We start from the raw sequence: 19,328 nt of genomic DNA on the forward strand, positions 1-19,328 counted from the left end.
ACAACAATTTATACTGGGATCAAATGCCCTCTTCTGTCATGGAGGCACACAAGCAGGCAGAGCACTGTATACATAATAAATAAATCTTAGAAAAATTTTCAAAGAAAAAATTTTTTAAAAGGAGAAGAAGTGGACCATGAATCACACATACACATTAGTACCCTGAAAATGGCATTATTAGACAGGAGTTGAGAAGGATGTTGAGGCCCCAGGAAAATGCTGATAGCTATGCTGTATTATAAAGTCATTTTAATGTACTGTGTTTAGTTCTAGTAACATGCTATTAAGCTAACTTAAAGGCTAAGATAAACTTCTCCTTGAGCAAAATGAGCCTATGTTAAGCACACTGAGCCAGAATACTAGCACCACGGGAGATGGTGCTTCCCAGGCATGAACACCCAAGAACACCACTCACAGTGTTTCTGGAAGGATTCATCTAACAACCTATTCAACAAAAATGGCAGCTAACAGTTGAACTAACCACTCAAAACCTCATCTTATCCTCAATCTCTAAACAGGGGAAGACACCCCTACTAAAAAATTGACAGTATTATTTATAAAACAAAGAAACAAACAAAAAAGAAAACTACCAGGTGAGATGGCACTCGTCTTCAATCACACCACTCAGGAGGCAGAAACAAGCAGATCTCTATGAGTCCAGCCTGGTGCACATAGCCAAGTTCCAGCCAGAACTACATAATGATAAGCTGTCTCAAAAGAAAGATGAAAGAGAAGAGATGAGAAAGAGAGAAGAGGAGAGAAGAAAGAAGAGAAAGAAGAAGAAAAAAGAAAGAGAAGAAAGAAAAGAAAGAAAGAAGAAAGAAAAAGAAAGAAAGAAAGAAAGAAAGAAAGAAAGAAAGAAAGAGAAAGAAAAAGAAAAAGAACTAAAATAAGACGAGTGCTGACAGACACTAGCAGACTTTATTATTTAAGTGACTAGGAAAGCTACATGACCGGCACAAGACCTAGAGAAGGAATCTGCAGGGAAGGCTTGATGGCACAGTGAGAACCCCTGCGTCCACTTACACCGTTATCAGTAACCATCACTGAGCAGAGCAGCTGCACGGAGACCTGTAGTCTCCCACAGCAGGAGGTGTGGAGCACACACAGTGCTGGACAGAAGCACACACATTCTGTTTTCCTACACAAAAGGTCCCAGTAGAAGACTGAGGTGCAGCGCAACAGTAAGCAGTTACTTAACACCTGGGGCTCCCTGGGGTCCATCCCCAGCACTGAAAAGAAAAATAAAGTCAAAGTAGATTACTTGATAAACCAAATAAACCAAAAATAATTTTGTACTTTGGTATACATAATGTCATAAGAAATCATTGCATGAATTTCTAGATCAGTAAATGAAACTACTCAAGGTTCATATAATCCCTGTAAAATAACAGCATCAGATTTAATGTGAACTCATGTAGCACTTTCTAGGAAAAGGGGTGTTTTACCATAATCCATTTATTTGTTTGTTTGTTTGTTTGTTTGTTTTCAAGACAAGATTTCTCTGTGTAGCCCTGGCTGTCCTGGACTCAATTTGTAAACCAGGCTGGCCTCGAACTCAAAGAGATCTGCCTGCCTCTGCCTCCAAGTGCTGGGATTACAGGTATGTGCCACCACTCCCAGCTCATAATCCATTTTTAACTACATACATAGTTCTAAGTACTACAGTTTCAGGCAAAGATTACTTATTACTGAAACTGGACACTTCAGGTGGAACAACAGACAAGTTTCAGCTAACCTCTGTTAGGAGGATCAGAAATTCTACGTCATCCTCAGCTACACAGGCAGCTGTAATCCAGCCTTGGGCACCATGAGACCTGTCTCCAAAAATAAATGAATCAATCAATCTACAGGTTAAGAACACTGACTGATCTTCCAGAGGTCCTGAGTTCAATTCCCAGCAACCACATGGTGGCTCACAACCATCTATGATGTGATCTGATGCCCTCTTCTGGCCTGCAGGTGTAGATGTAGACCACTGTATCAATAATAAATAAATCTTAAAAAAAAAAAAAAAAAAAAAAAAAAAAGAAAAGAAATCAAAAATATATACTTTCAATTGTTTTTAAAATCCTCCAAGAGGGCTGACAAAATGCTTGGCAGTTTAGAGCACTAGCTGCTCTTTTGTATGGGGCCTGGGTTCAATTTCCAGCACCCACATGGCAGCTCAGACCTGTCTCTAACTCTAGAAACCCTCACACTGATATACATACAGGCAAAATGCCAATAAGCATAAAACATTTTTTAAAAATCAGCAAAATGTCCTAGACTCATCCTTAGCAAATAACTAAGCATTTTCATGATTTAAAAAACAAAAACTGAGATTTAAAAACATAGTAACAGGCCTAGTGTGGTGGTATATGCCTTTAATCCCAGCACTCAGGAGGCAGAGGCAGGCGGATCTTTGTAAATTCAAGGCCAGCCTGGTCTACAAAGCAAATTCAGGATAGCCAGGGCTACACAGAGAGACCCTGTCTCGAAAATTACAAAATAAATAAATAAATAAATAACAGAAATGTTTTGTAATAATGCTATTATAATAAACTGTTACAATCTATACAAATACCATAGGCAACACTATGCCATGCTCTTAAGTATTTTAGGACTTTCAACTGAGAAATGTGTTCTAAATCTAAAAATCACTCTTACAAAAAATGAACTAATGCCCTCCTAACAGATACAAAACCCTTAAATGCCTTGAAAACAGCTGTATAAAGGTTTAAAGGGGTCAACAGAACAAGAAGGGTTAAACTGAAGTGGGGCTTGGAAGGGGAAATGGAGAGAAAGAAACGACCTTTCCAAACAGCCCTATAGAAGCCTACCTATTACTGTAGAAATTTCCTCATACATATATACATACATACTTACATACAGTGTGTGTAGGTTAAAATAGAGTCACCCTAAAACTGAACAGCACTACTTCTACTAGACACCACAAGCTAACAAATGAAGAGCCCAGTGCTAGGAATGAACTCCTCTTCTGAAGGTGTTGGCAAGGAAGGTCCCAGAGGCCCCTAAACACGACAGGCTATTGACAATGCTGTTGGTTACCCTCCAGAGCTTGATGTGAAGGCCTTATTGCTGCTGATGCTATGCACTTGAGTCATAGAACATAGAGATATTAAGCTGGTCCTAACCTAACCTGGAAGTCTCATCACTACTGGCTAGTTTTCATAATTCCAGAAGGTGCTATGCATGCTACTGGAGAAGAAAAGTGATCATCAATCTCACCAGCTGTGAATCTCACAAACTAAAACAACAGTTCTAGCAAGACATGACCATTGATGCAATAGTGGCATAAACATCATGGGAATAACTGACCACTTTTTAACAGGATATAAGCCCCACTCCATAAGATGAAACCCGCACCTGGGACCATTATTGGGCCAAGAACCGGAGGCTGCTCATAGGCTCTAGAGCAGAACCTACCACTATTATTCTGCTAAATGGACAAAACATTAAACTGACCCCTAGTGACATATTGTTATGTCTATCTATACATTAACGCATCTCTTGGCTCTCATCAGAGAAGACTCTATTTGCTTCTCTGATGATGGTAATTAACACAGAGGCCCACAAGTGACTAAGGTAAGAGAGTAAGAGGCAAAAAAATTTAAAAAAAAAAAAAAAACCGAAAAAAAAAAAGCCGGGCGTGGTGGCGCATGCCTTTAATCCCAGCACTTGGGAGGCAGAGGCAGGCGGATCGCTGTGAGTTTGAGGCCAGCCTGGTCTACAAAGTGAGTCCAGGATGGCCAAGGCTACACAGAGAAACCCTGTCTCAAAAAACCAAAAAAAAAAAAAAAGAGAGAGAGAGAGAGAGTAAGAGGCTGCAAAATGCTCAGCCCTACATGAAACATCTATACTATACCCTCGCCTCCAAGGCTCAGGGATCATTTTAGAACACTAAGAGCCAGAGGTGTTAAGTGAACACAAGGAAACACTGTCCACAGACACAAGTGGGCAGCTGCACACATGAACTCACAGCATTCTCATAGCATACATTAATGCCAGTGCAAGCTCAAACTAGTCTAAATCCCAGCATGGAGAGGGGAGGTGAACACGAACAGTGTTGTCACTGGTCAGACGGCCACACTCCAGAAGGTCATACACCTATGAATACATGGGCAAGCCAAATTAGACCTGATAGGTGGGGAGGAGAAAAAAAGGAGGACACAAAGTTGGTTGGTTAGGAAGGGAGTAAGCATGGGAGTTGAGAGAAGGACTGAATAAGGTCAAAACTCAATTGTACAGAATTCTCAAGAACTAATTACTTAAAGAAAAAATCCTCCACCAACACTTCAGTATTTCAAATATTCCAACAGTTATAAATAAGATCATCCTGCCTTTAAAAAAAAAAAAAATCCTGCCTTGACTTATCCTCAAATAAAAACTCCAGGTTAATACTTTGAAAACTTTTAGTACTTTTAAATATACCAAAAATTATGAATTCTTATTTTCTTGGCAAGGTCTCAATGCTGTTGTCAATAAGTCTGAAGTATTTATTTTTTAAAAATATGTATATACAAACATTTCTTAGACTTTAACTTTTCACTGATAAAATACATAGCTAGCATCTTAACCATTCACAGCATTCAAGCAATCACACTGTGAGCTATTCATCTGCAGAACAGAAATTCTCTACCCATCAAATAACTCTCCATCATCTACATCTATATTTAATATTTTTTTAGATTTACTTGCTTTTATTTTCACACATATGGGCATTTTACCTGCGTGTATGTGCGTGCACGCGCGTGCGTGCATGCGTGCGTGCGTGAATTGCCTTCAGAGAGCAGAAGAGGGTAGAGCATCTCATTCCCCTGGAACTGGAGTTACAGACAGTTACTAGCTACCATGTGGGTGCTGGGAATCAAATCAGGGTCCTCTGGAAAGCAGCAAGTGCTGGTGAACTGTATCTCTCTAGCACCAGACATATCTATATTCAATAACTACTTTCTGACAAGAAATTGTATCTGTTTATCCACTACTTTCTCCACCTCCTGCCCTTCTTCCTTTCTCCCTGTTGTCTCACATGCACATGCATGCACACGCGCACACAGACACGTTCAGACAGTACAGTTCACCCTCTGGCCTTATGACCCTCACCTTTCCTTTCTGACCATTGCTCACACTTACAGAAGAAATGCAAACAGCATAAGTCACAAGGACACCTCCGCCCTACACAAGCTGCAGTTCCAGCCACAGTGATCTACTGGCCCAGGTGGCTGTCCACCTGGAGCTCTCAGACAGGAAGGAGCCGCAGGCTCAAAAGCAACCAGAAAAAAATCTACTGAGTAGCAATTGCTAGGTTCAGATCTCTGTAGGGAATTACTACATAATCAAGAGTCCTCCTTCCACTGGCCATGGAGAAGTAAGTAGACCACACTCTGGTGGATCTCCAGCTGGTCAAGGGCGAGCAGCCGTCCTCGAGCAAGAACCATGCTGTATCAGATATCATCACAGCTCATCTTCAATGTTATTTGCTGGCTCTGTAACATTTACCCTAAGGTTTCTTGTAACATTAGGATGCCATGGCATGTCATCAAATGACTTCCTATAAGAAATAAGCATCCTAAAACTATCACAACTCTCTACCACTAAAATCTGAGGGGTTGCTGGAATTTTTGTTTTGTTTTGTTTTTGTTTTTTGTTTGTTTGGTTGGTTGGTTGGTCCTAAAACACAACTACAGTGAAAAAGTGAACAGTCAGTAAGTCTAAAATCTGAAAGTTCTGTTTTCCAGTACTCATTAATTCCTTTGTTACTCCTAGTAGCCATAAAAATGCTAACAGCCATAAAAAGGGAACACATGCTTTTAATCCCAGCACTCAGAGGCAGAGGCAGGCAGATCTGTGAGTTCCAGGCCAGCCTGGTCTACAAAGTGAATTCTAGGACAACTAGGGCTACACAGAGAAACCCTGTCTTGAAAAACCAAAGAAGAGGAAGAGGAGGAGGAGGAGAAGGAGGAGGAGGAGGAGGAGAAGGAAGAGGAGAAGAAGAGGAGGAGGAGGAAAAGAAAAAAGAGAAAATATTTCAGGCACTGGTTAAGTCACAAGGGCCGACTAAATTAAAAAGCTAACTATAAAAACAGTAGTTAATCTTCATTACCTTGTAATGATGGAGAGAGACTTTGCAGAACATTAATTTTGACTTCTGAAGGAGTCAAACATCATTCAATGATGGAGACATTCTGCAAAATGTATCATTAGGTGATTTCCTCACCATACAACTACTGTAAAGTATACTTTACAAACCAGACACTACCACATTCTACAGACTGAGGCTATGTGGTGTGTATCCTCATAAACTCTTCAAAAATATAACATTTAAAGAACTGTCAGGGCTGGAGAGATGCCTCAAGGTCAAGAGCACATACTGCTTTTGCAGAGGAACCCAGGTTGGTCCCTAACACCCATATCTGGTGGTTCATAACTGCCTGTAGCTCTAGGGGATTCCACTACCTCCTCTGATTCTACAAGCACTTTCACTGATGTGCACATGCCACACCTGGAGACATAAATACACATAATTAAAAATAAAAATAGTAATTTGGGGGGGTTGGTTTTTTGAAGAGACAGGGTTTCTCTGTATAGCCTTGGCTGCCTTGGAACCATTTTGTAGACCAGGCTGGCCTCAAACTCAGAGATCTGTCTGCCTCTGCCTCCCCGAGTGTTGGGATTACAAGCATGCACCACCATGCCCAAGTGTAATTCAAAAAAAAAAAAGAAAGAAAGAAAGAAAGAAAGAAAAACTAAGGGCTAAGGAAATGGCTCAGCTGTTTAGAACACCAGTGGCTCTTGTGGAGAATCTGGGTACAATTCCCAGCACCTACACGGTAGCTTGGCTCACAACCATCCCTAACTCTAGTTCCAGGGAATCTGACCTTCATGAGCACCAGACACAAACATGGTATGCATACATATATACAGGCAAAACATTCTTACACCTAAAATAAAATCTAAAAAAACAAAACAAAATAACAAAAACTCTCGAGAAAACAGGGGGCTAGAGATGGTTCAGCAGCTAAGAACACTGGCTGCTTGTCCAGAGGTCCTGAGTTTACTTCCCAACAACCACATGGTGGCTCTCAACCATCTAAAATAGGATCCCATGACTGTGGCATGCAGGAGTATATGCAGATAGAGCACTGATATACATAAAATATATAAGTAATTTTTTTTTTTTAAAGAGAGAGAGAAATGTGCTGGAGAGATGGCTCAGTAGTTAAGAGCACCACCTTTTCTTCCAGAGATCCTGAGTTCAATTCCCAGCAACCACATGGTGGCTGATCTGATGCCCTCTTCTAGCATGCTACTAAAGTACCCATACACATTAAATAAATAAATAAATCTTTTTTTTTTTTTTTAAAGTTCTTTGAGCTGAGTATAGTGGCATATACCTGTAATCCCAGTACTCTGGGAGGCAGAGGCAGGCGGATCTCTGTGAGTTAGAGGCTAGCCTGGTCTACAAAGCGAGTCTAGGGCAGCCAAGGCTAACACAGAGAGACCCTGTCTCAAAAAAAACAATATGAAAAAAGAAAGAGAAAAGAAAGGAAGAGAGAAAGAAAGAAAAGACTGAAAAACTATCATGATTTCCCCATCAGTAACATGTGTGAGGTTACCTATATTATTCCTGGGGAAAAAAAATATGAAGATTGAGTCTCTACATATCTAAAATCAAAACATTCTATCAAACACCTTACTACTGCTAGAACAGCCATAAAAAGTCAATGCTGTTGACCAGAAAGTCATAATGGGGCACATAATTTCACTATTTTTAAGCCATACATGAAAATATAAAAATAAAAATGGGTTATGGCTGCAACTGAGGTGGAACACATGAGGCCCTGGTTCAAACTCACCCAAAAACATCAACAAAAGACAACAGAAGCATCATGTTCATAATAAATGCATCGGTACTCTCCACCTCTTTCTTCCTGAGGTAAGGCTGCAGTGTACCACCACCCCTTGATTAAAGACAGGGCTTCATGCATGCTAGGAAACCACTCTCATCAACCAAGCTACATCATAAGTCTTCCGTGTTTACAGGTTGGGTTTGGTTTGGGGTTTTTTTGGGGGGGAGGGAAGGGAGTTGTTTTTTTTGTTGTTGTTGTTGTTTTGTTTTTTAAAGGGGCTGTTTGTTGTTGGTTTTGTTTTGAAATACGCTCCCATGTAGCTTAGGCTGGATTGGAACTTGATAAGCAACCGAGGATAATCTTCAACATTTTCTGATCCTCTTGTCTCTACCTCCACCTCCCCAGGGCGAGGGTTACAGGAATGTACCCAACTTACCCAGTGCTGGGGCTCAAGCTCAAGACTGCATGCATGCTAAACAAACTAGCAACTAAGGTATACCCTCAGCCTACACCCTCCCCTCCCCCATTCAGACAGGGTCCGGCCTGGCCTGAAACTAGGGATGTGGGCTGGCCTTAGAGATCCACAGTGCCTAGCCCACACCCTCACTTTGATACGCAATTTTATCATAGTTGTAATACTAGCAAGAAAGTTCAAATAGCACCACGTATATTATTACTAACAATTCTTCTCTTGCCGACACTATTTAGTCAGTGGTGTGGTTTTCTAATGGTAAACAAGAAGCCAAAAGAAAATTACTGAAAAGTACTTCTTTCTACCCATCAACCTCTTTCTTTTCTAATACTAAAGATGGAATCCAGAGACTGGTACATGCACGGTAGGCAAGCGTATTGCCTAAGCCACATCCCCAGTTCTGTTAAAAATGAAATAAAGTAAAATAGCTAAAATACCCAAAACAAAAGAAAGCCACTGGCTGGGCACAGTGGCACACACCTGTAATCCCAGCACTTGGGGACGCAAAGGCAGGTATTGTTATCTCTGTGAGTTAGAGGACAACCTGGTCTACAATGCGAATCTAGGACAGGCAAGGCTACACAGAGAAACCCTGTCCCGAAAAACCAAAAAGAAAAAAAGAAAAAGAAAGCTATTAATTTATCTTGTCCTGGGTTTCTCTGAGTCTCACATAGCTTCAGCTGGCCTCAAGTTTGTCATATTGGCCAAAGACGGCCTTAAATTCATGACCCTCTGCCTCCACTGTCACAGGTGCTGGCAGTAAGGCTCACACTGTCACACCAGTTGGTAGTGCTGGTGATTGAAAGAGGGGCTTCATATAACTGACCCATGTTCCCTGCCCATTATGGGGAACTGTTTTTAATTACTGTTCTGTAATTATCTCAATGTGTGTTTATGTTGCCTATATTTGGGTGCTCCATGCAAACCAGAAGAGGGTGCCGTATGCCTGTGACAGGCAGTTGTGAGCCATGCAGTGTGGGTGTCAGGAACTTAGTTAGCTCCAATCCTCTAGAAGAGCAGAGGTGCTGGCCTAACCAGAGGACGGATTTTTTTAAATATATATTTTTAATTTATTCATATTACATCTCAATTGTTACCCCATCCCTTGTATCCTCCCATTCCTCCCTCCCTCCCATTTCCCCCTACTCCCCTCCCCTACGACTGTGACTGAGGGGGACCTCCTCCCCCTGTATATGCTCATAGGGTATCAAGTCTCTTCTTGGAGAGGAAGGATTTTTAATATAGAAACCGTTGCTACAAAGATCCTTACTCAAATAGGGCTAGAATCACACTATCAATAAAAACACTGCATCAAAATCTAGTTCGGGGAGAATAAAAACACCGTCTTGTGGAAACCATTCTTTCTGTCACTTTAAAACTTACACATATTCTACTAAGCTGACAAATGAAACCATAACCCAACAATCTTAGCCTTAAAAGAGTTACTTATTAACTTTCAGGTAGAGTGCTATGAATGAACACTTCCTGAAGCTCACCAGGTCACCTTTTTTTTTTTAAATAAAATGGCCCTGGAGGTTTGAGTCAGTTCTTCACTAGATACCATTGGATGAACGTCATGCTCAAGCTTAAGAGATTAATAATTTTGGGCTATGTTCCCTCCACAAACAGCATCCGACAGCGGTCTCTGCACTTCATGTGTGTTTAATGAGCATGTTTAAGTAAACTGGTATGTTTAACAACCAGGGCGACACTAGGTGTTGTCCCCTGTGCCGTCCGTGTTCCCGCCCCCGTAGAGATTCGAGACCATGCCACAGTCCCTCAAAAACACATACACTTCTTTCTTTACTCCTACCAAACAGAAAGCTAGGCCTCAAATTTCACCCCAAACACCTTATCATCTCCGTTATCTTCAAAGATGATGAGAAATAGGGCCTTTTAAGAAACAGAAAGCTGAAAACAACGTCTCTCAAAATTCCACATCTCAAGCATGTTGTCTGCAAAGCTGGCGATGATGACTGAATAGTTATCAATAGTTTACACAGGGCGGGGAACAAAAACATGATAGGCGTTCTCTCCAATAGTCCACCTGAGTCAAGAGAGTAAGTGCCTAATCTTCCCAGTACGAATAACTTTGTGTGGTGTTTTGAGATTCATTCATCGTACCAGTATTTTACTGAGCATGTATTATGTGCTAGGCCCTTTAATAAAGCTTTTTTTTTTTCCCTTTTCTCTTGGTGGTGGGCGAGAGTACAGGGGATTGAACCACTCAGGGCCTCCTACAAGCAAGGCAAGTTCTCTACCACTGAGCAGTACTCCCAGACCCAGAACGTCTGCGCTCTGCACATCACCACCAAACTCCTCCAGGAAAGCTTAGCAGCAGCAATCACTGCTGCTGAAGAGGAATTCCCGGGTGCCGCGCGAAATGAGCCGGCCAAGGACTGCTACTCAGCTCAAAACCAGACGTCAGCGTGCCGCTACCTACCACACCCGTAAGTAATCCTCACCACCCCGGCTGCGAGCTCCCACGGCAACAACCTGTAAGAGTCGCGGCAGCGACCGTGAGGCAGCGGCTGGGCTTCCTCCTCTCCCGGGGTCCCCGGCAGGCCGGGCGGGAGTCGGTGTCCAGAAGCCCAGCCGCTCCGCGCCGGTCCAGACCGGCGGGGCTGCGGACTGGGGGAGGGGTCCGTAGCGCCTCCCCGGTCGAGAAGGTGCAGGCTACCGTGGACGCCGGCCTCACAGAGAATGAAGAGCACCATACCCCAGTCCTCGCGTGAGGACCTCGCCCAGACCTGAAAAATGGAGCCGCCGCAGCTAGAGCCGCAGCCGCAGCCTCAAGCCCGCAGCCCCAGTCCGCACGGCGGCGAGGCCCGGGCCGCGCTCGCCCTCAACCTTCCGGGCAGCGACTCTGCACTTGGCACCTCGGGCCGCGTGGCCTTCGTGGGGCCCTCTCCGCACTCACCGTCGCCTTTGTCTCGGCCGCCAGTTCCAGCCGCGCGGCTCCGAGCGCCGGCTCCGCCGCTCCTAGGTTCTCCACACACCCGCAGCTGCGCTCCCTGCTTCGGGCTCCGCCCTCCCGCCTAGGCTCTGGCGCGCAGAGGCGGAGCCACAGGTGGAGTGTGCGGCTGCGCGGACACGCCCATTGCCACAAAGCCACGCCCTCCGCCCCAGTAGGCGGGGTGGCGGCTCCGAGGCCCTGCCCAGTAAGGGAGTGGTGAGAACGCTGGGGATGGCAGGTGCGAGCAGAATGACCTCTGGGTGGGCGGCTAGGAAGATGAAGGCCCCGTCTTCGAACCACAGCACCTTCTTATCCGGATCCCGCCGTGGTCCCATCGGGGCGAGTGAGGGCGCTGCGAGGCAGAGCTAACGAGCACCAGGTGTCTCTCTCAGTAGAAGTCGAGAATTATTTGCCCAAACACTTGGGTCACGTTTCTTTTAAGATACCAGAATCACTGGCCAAGAACTTCTGCCTGGCATTTGAAATGTGTGTAAAGTGTTCAGTGGGTCTCTGACTTCTTGTGGGATCGGTTTGTCTTTTTGGTTTTGTTTGTTTGTTTGTTTTGGTTGGTTGGTTGGTTCTGTTTTGTGGGTTTTGTGGGGGGAGGGTTGTTTTTGGTTTTGGTTCATTTTTTGGTTTTGGTTTTTTTGTTGTTGTTTTGTGGGGGATTTTTTTGTTTTTTTGTTTTATTTTTTGAAACCGGGTTTCTCTGTGTAGCCTTGGCTGTTCTGGACTCACTTTGTAAACCAGGCTGGCCTCGAAGTCACAGCAACCCACCTGCCTCTGCCTCCCGAGTGCTGAGATTAAAGGCGTGCGCCACCTTGTTGTTTGACAGAGGGTCTTTTTGAAGCCTAGCTTGGCCTCAAACTCACTATGTATCTAAGGCTGGCCTAGATCTGTGATCCTCCTGTCTCCACCTCCCAAGTGCTGGGGTTGCAAGTGTGTGTCACAGATCTAAGGCCTTTTGGAGTAAAACTCTGGCTGATCTGGAACTCACGGCAGTCCTCCTGCCTCAGCCACCACACTCTGTTTTATGACTACATCAGCTGTACACTTTACGTACCCAGCTGGAAGAAACAAATGAGCATCTTTCATTTGAAACCTAGCCACACATACTCAGATGTGGAGCTCCCCCCCCCCAACACGATGACTAGGCATTTTCCAGCAGTCCCCCCCAACACGATGACTAGGCATTTTCCAGCAGTCCCCCCCAACACGATGACTAGGCATTTTCCAGCAGTCCCCCCCAACACGATGACTAGGCATTTTCCAGCAGTTTAATCCCAAATTGAAGAACTCCTTGGTTCCTCTCATTCTCACTGCTACATCCATTCTGTCAGTGAAGGTGGTTGGTGTGGTTCTGCATTCAAAAGAAAGCAAAAATCTGACTTTTCACCTACATGGTTTCTGTCATCCGTGGTCTCAGTCATACTTCAGTGGCCTCCCTGACCGACATCAACACAGCGTGTTGTCAAAACAACAGGGGGACTATCCTCCCTCAAGGACAGTCAGCTCATGTCTCATATGGTCAAAACCCACCAGTGTTCCAGTCACTGTAGAAGATAAGATCTTTACGATGGCTGACAAAGTCCCTAGGATTTGGTTTTTCCCTATAGGTCTCAGAATTCATCTCCCACCACTCACCGCTGCTCGCATACTCCAGCCTGCCACGTAGGGACTAGGACATTCTTTAATTTCCATCTTTGTCCCTCACTCCACTCACATCTTCCTTAACAGTGACACTTGGCCTTAGTCCTTCCCACCTTGCCCATTCTCTTCTTCCAGGAACCAGCTTCACAATTATTCCAGAGTTTTGTTTTGGTATGGATGTCTTCCCCAACAGAAGCTGGGTGCCTGAGTTGGCTGGGTTTGATTTCTGCAGTGATGTGGGTGGAACCCAGGGGCTTGCTCTTGCTCGGTGGGTGCTTGACCACTGAGCTACATGTGCTGACCTTAGAGACCAGGGATGACTGTTCTAATCACCTGATACATCCCTCATCATGCCAATTTTATTTTCAGTTTCCTCTTGATTCCACCTTCTGCCTGTCGACCAACCATTAGAGCTTAACCTACATCATATCATAAGCATTTGGACTTCCCAGTTCTCTTGTGTACAGTCACCATTTACTTGATATTTGATGCAGTCTTTGGCCAGTGACATCCTTGTGGCCTATTTCACTAAGTAAGAATGATGTGAAAGGGCAGAGAAATTTGTATATAATACTTAAAGGTACATTGTTTCAGAAACCTTTTCTAAGGCAAAAACAAAAAACAAAAACAAAAAAAAAACCAAAACTTCCCAAGTGTCATACATTGCTTACTTGCGTTGCTCTTTGGCATGCAAATATGGTCGCCTTGAACAATATCCTCTACCCCTTATCCATAGAAGGTAACTGTCTTTTTGTTATAGACTTTTTCATATTTTAGAAAAGTGTGAGTCTGGGGGATGGTGGCACACACCTTTAACCCCAGCACTAGGGAGGCAGAGGCCAGCCTGGTCTACAGAGCAAGTTCCAGGACAGGCAGGGGGACACAGAGAAACCCTGTCTCAAAAAACCAAATAAATAAAGAAGTGAATGAATAAACAGATTACTGTGTGACTGAACAGCATCTAATTTTAGTTGTTGGGCCATCCATCCTCCCTTTTGTTAAGGACACAATTCTGTGTTCAATTAGATGGGTATTCTTTTGTTGTTGTTGTTGCTGCTGCTGCTGTTAAAGCTTCTTTTTTTTTTTTTTTTTTTTTTTTAGTGTGAGGGTGTCAGAGCCATTGGAACTGGAATTACAGACAGTTGTAAGCTGCCATGTGGTGGCTGGGAATTGAACCCGGGTCCTTTGGAAGAGCAGACAGTGATCGTAACCACTGAGCCATCTCTCCATCCCCTGTTATAGCTTCTTGACACAGGGTCTCACTATGCATTGATTTGACTGGCCTGACACTCACTCTGCAGACTAAACTAACCTTGAACTTGGGCAATCCACCTGCCTCTGCTTCTCAAATGCTGATTACATGCATGCACCTGGCTTAGATGATGGTTTGCTCAATATTATATAAGTAACTATCATTATACCTTATGATTCAGATTTTTTTTAAAAAAACAGTTTTAGACTAGCCATGGTGGCATCTATCTTTAATCTGTGAGTTCAAGGCCAACCCGGTCTACACGGCGAGTTCCAGGACAGCCAAGGCTACACAGTGAGGCCTCGTGTGATGAGTGGAGAATGTGGAAGGAGTGTTAAACGTTTCTCTTCTTCACACACACAAAAAAAAAATCATTGAGAATGGGTTTCACCATGTCAAAATACAGTTTATAATTATGATAATACCAAGAACTGAATTTTCTAGAGTCAGAGACAGGATGCGTCTTTTCCCAAGTACAATCTTGCTCCCAAAGGCGGCCAAGGACAGAAAACAGACACCACTGTTCACCGCTGCACAGTGGCCTGCCTCATGAGATACTGGTAAGTAGCACAGTTGTTAAAGTACAAAAGAAGCTGTCTTGCGCACTTCCTAATCCCTAACAAGTGGAAACACCAAGGACAGCAGGAAGCAACATGTTGGTCCAACCAGCCCCTAATCGCTTCTGAGCTCACATAGCTGCCACATCGGCCTGATTCTGCAATCACACTAAACTGAATAAACCTTCTTTTGAAGGTCTCAAAGCCGGAGGCTGGGGAGATGGCTCAGCGGGGGAAAATACTTGCTGTACAGCACAGTGCAGATGGACTGAGTTCCATTCCCAGCCCCCATGGAAAAAGCCTGTAAGCCCAGCACTGGGAGGCAGAGACAGAGAGGATCCCTAACCAGCCTAGTCAGCAAGTCTCAGACTCAGTAGGAGAGAAAACCTACCCCTAAAAGCAAGATGGGGAGTGATGAAGGATGTGTGTGCCATCAATCTCTGGTCTCTGCATACACTGTGCATGCATACACACACATGCAACTCAAAGCCAATGAATTTTCCTATAAGTGTGACATACATATTTTAAGTGCTTTCCAAAACTTGATTGCAGCTCTATTTCCACATTTAGAAAGGAGGTGGTGTATGGAATCAGAATCTGGCGTTCAATCCAGACTCTGCTGCATAATTAGCAATGTGGCTCAGATCAGAGCTCTTTCCAACCCCATCTTTTCTCTTAATAGGGCTCTTAATGTCTACCTTGAGAACTGTAGAGAACTTATGAGAAATCATTGAGAGAACTCACAGACCCACCAGAAAGCATTAACTATCATCACCACACAAGCATCTAATAAGCTCCTTGCCCTAGTTCATAACCAAAGTTCATAAAAGGCACTGCGTGGGACTATTTGAGCCCTGAAGAGAGCACAATCAATAAGATGAATATTGCTGTGTATGTGTTAAATTTAGGGCCTCTCACTTGCTAGGCAAGCACGTTACCACTGAGTTATATTTCTAGCCCCAAAAGAGTGTTTTCAGAGAGGCACCATCCGTCCTTCAGACAGATCATGTGACAGGCACACTCCCATACAATAAAGGAAGGAAGGAGAAGCAAGGCTTACGTCAGCCTAGGACAGCTTCACGGTTCAACACATAATGATTATCATAATAACATGGCCATATTTCTGGGTCTGTCAGGACCATTTCTAGTTCTGGCTTATTATTGTGTCCCCTTTTAACTCTCAGTTGTATCCAGGTTCCAGAGAGAAATTATATATAGCCACTCTCTAGGTGTATGTACAAGCTGTTTGGAATACAGAGGACATTCTATTGATCCTATGTAAAGCTATAGAAAGTTAAGTTGCTTTTCCTTTTTCTTCTTCCTTCTTTCTTGGCACTCGGGATGAAGCCCAGGACCTCACACTTGCTAACCCCTCTGTCACTGGGCTAGACCTTCAGGCAAACAACAGAAAATAGCAAACATCTCAGCCAGTTAGTGGACAGGATCATTGACACATGGCACACAAATCACGACTTGGGAAGATGGGGGAAACTCAGAAAACATGTCGAACTCAATAAGGACAGAAAAAATGACCACCTCGGAAGGCATTGTCTGAGGTACTGAGATGGCAACTCAGGACACACTTGCTTCACTCCTCCTTGAACCCTCCCTTGCTGAACATCAGCCCACAGGAGTCACTGAATGCCCACTGTGTGCCAGGTAGGATACCAGGTGCTGGGCAAGGCTGGATAGAAAAACCTGGCCTGTTCCTCCATGAAATGCCACATGGCAGCATCTTATAACTGGACACCATAGTCTTAGGAAGACAGCGGAGGTCACAGAGATCTCTACAGACAGCACTGATTTCTCAGGCCAGCAGTTTGGGGTGAAAAGAGGGCAGTCAGATGATCGGGTAGAAGAGGAAGCTTTTATACCCTGGAGAACACACCTGAGTTGCTGTAGGAGGTGGTTTTAGGGAGCACACTTCCTGAGAGGCAAGGATGAAGAAGGGTGGATTATGGTTCATGCAGCTTATATAGTTTCAATAGCATATGTAGCCTGTAATCTAAATGCATTGTAGAGCTTGAAAAAATGTTAGGAGTTGGGTTGTTATTGTTCTTGTTGTGTTGTAGTTTCCTGTTTGGTTTGAGACAGGGTCCCACTATGTAGCCCTGGCTGGTGTTGACCTCGCTATGTAGATAGACCAGGCTAACCTTGAGCTTACAGCGATCCACCATCTCTCAAGTGCTAGGATTAAAGGTCTATGCCACTATGCCCAGCAAAACAGTTGGGAATTGTAATAAAAATGTCTTTGGTAACAAACAGCCAGAAAAGGGTAAGGAAGAGGTTTTATGCTATGCTATGTCAGACCGTCAGAGTAGAGATCACCAGCAATTAGAACCGTTTTTCATTTATTTCATCCTTTTTTTTTTTTTTAAGCAGGATTGGAGATTGAACCTAGGATGTACTACATGTGAGGCAATTGCTCCTCCACTGAGCTACAGCCTTCTTCTTCCTTCCTGTTAATACCTATATATGCAAGATACACAGCTTTTCCCCAAACAATAGCAATGAGTTTTCATAACACATTTGTTAGAGTTAAATATGAGGAGCTGGGTGTGCTGGTATATGCCTTTAATCCCAGTACTTGGGAGACAGAGGCAGGAAGAGCTCTGAGACCACAAGTCCAGCTTGGTCTATATGAGTAGTTCTCAACCTGTGGGTCAAGACTCCTTGGGGGTGGCATATCAGACATTTATATTATGATTCATAACGATAGCCAAAATACAGTTATGATGTAGCAACAAAATAATTTTTGTGGGGGGAGAGTCCGTCACAACATGAGGCATTAGGAAGGTTGAAAACCACTGGTCTATGTAGTCAGTTCTTGGCCATCCACACCTACATAGAGAGACCTACATAGAAAGAGTCTCAGAAAAAAGGGGAAAGTTAATGAGTGCCAGCCCTCCCAGTTAAGTGTAGCCCTCACCTCTCATCAAGGAGCTTCTTGGGAGAGTTGGCTCAATGGTTAAGTGCACTTGGGCTTGCAGAGGACCAGGGTTCAATTCCCAACATGCACATAGAGGCTCACGCCATCTGTAATTCCAGTTCCATAGGATCTGCCACCTTCTGACCTCAATGAGTGCACATGTATGTACACAGGCTAAACGCTCATATATAAAATAATAAAGTAATTTTTAGAAATTAAAAAATATGGGGCTGGAGAGATGGCTCAGCGGCTAAGAGCACTGACTGCTCTTCCAGAGGTCCTGAGTTCAATTCCCAGCAACCACATGGTTGCTCACAACCATCTATAATGCGATCTAATACTCTCTTCTGGCATGCAGGCAGAGCACTGTATTATAATAAATAAATTTTAAAATAAAATTTAAAAAGATTATTATATATATATTAATCTTTTAGCAACAGAAAGAGACTATTACAGAGATCCACAACTGGTTAAAATACAGAGAATAAGTAACTGTCGGGTGCCCAACCCCAACTGGTACATCTATATTGCAATCTTCACACCTTAGGAAGAGGAGGAAGAAAGATTGTAGGAGCCAGAGGACCAAGACATCTTATGTTAGAGAGTGGCTAGAGATGATAGGAATGTTCTACCCATGGAATCTCAATAATATGGTTGCCTAAACAGGACCTATACAATGAGTTGACATGTCTATATGGATAGGGGAAATTTCACAAGGCCTCACCCCAGGTGAATAGTTATAGGCAACCAATAATGCTGAAAGGAGAATCAGTTTTCTTCAGGGACTTGGTCTTTGATTAGGTTATCCAGTCCCAAGTGTTCAGACACGTGCACACATAAATAGACTCAATAGGTTCAGACATGGTGCTGGAGATGTAGCTGAGAGTTCTACCTCTGGATCTGCAGGCAGCATGAAGTGACTGCCTCACTGGGCATGGCTTGAGCATCTGAGACCTCAAAGCCCACCCCCAGTGACCACTTCCTCCAACAATATTGTCACAACACACCTCCTAATAATGCCACTCTCTAAGGGCCTGTGGGGGTTGTTTTCTTTCAAACTACCACACTGTAGATAGATAGATAGATAGATAGATAGATAGATAGATAGATAGATAGATAACATAATAATTACAGAAGAGAAACCCTGTCTCAAAAACATAATAATAATAATAATAATAATAATAATAATAATGATAATAATAATAATAATAATAGAGTATATATAACAGTAATAATTATAGAAGAGGTCATGAATAAATGCAGAAGAGAGAGTGTAAGGAACACAGGAAAAGTTGAAAGGCAAAGAGGGAAGAGCAGAAAGGATGTGAAGATAGCCCTCATGTATGAATTTTCAACAAAAGTTAAGTTGTTGGGGACAACTAGGTAGATAGTTCAGTTGGCAAACAAAAGGAGAACCTGAGTTTGCCACCCAGAACCCAAGTTAAGAAGCCACACGTGCCCTTGTGATTCCAGCACTGGGGAAGTAGAGGCAGGCAGATCCCTGGCGCCGTCTGCCAGCCAGTCTGGCTGCATTAACCAGTTCCAGGCAAAAGGGAGAGCCTGTTTCAAGAAACAAAGTGAGGAGCTGGAGAGATGGCTCAGTATTTAACAACGCTTGCTTCTCTTGCAGAGGACCTGAGCCTGGTTCCCAGAACTCAC

General features: G+C 43.6%; 1 long non-coding RNA gene across 1 annotated transcript in view; it reads right to left on the reverse strand.

Annotated features, from left to right (window-relative positions):
• Positions 1 to 11,409, reverse strand: part of LOC127208682 (uncharacterized) — a 51,629-nt gene extending 40,220 nt beyond the window's left edge. Inside the window, exon 1 of the long non-coding RNA XR_007833108.1 lies at positions 11,246 to 11,409. This is a non-coding gene — a long non-coding RNA (uncharacterized LOC127208682). The remainder of the gene's footprint in view (positions 1 to 11,245) is intronic.
• Between the last annotated feature and the right edge of the window lie 7,919 nt (positions 11,410 to 19,328).

This window comes from Acomys russatus, chromosome 25 (genome assembly GCF_903995435.1).
Source record: "Acomys russatus chromosome 25, mAcoRus1.1, whole genome shotgun sequence".
Taxonomy (NCBI): domain Eukaryota; kingdom Metazoa; phylum Chordata; class Mammalia; order Rodentia; family Muridae; genus Acomys; species Acomys russatus.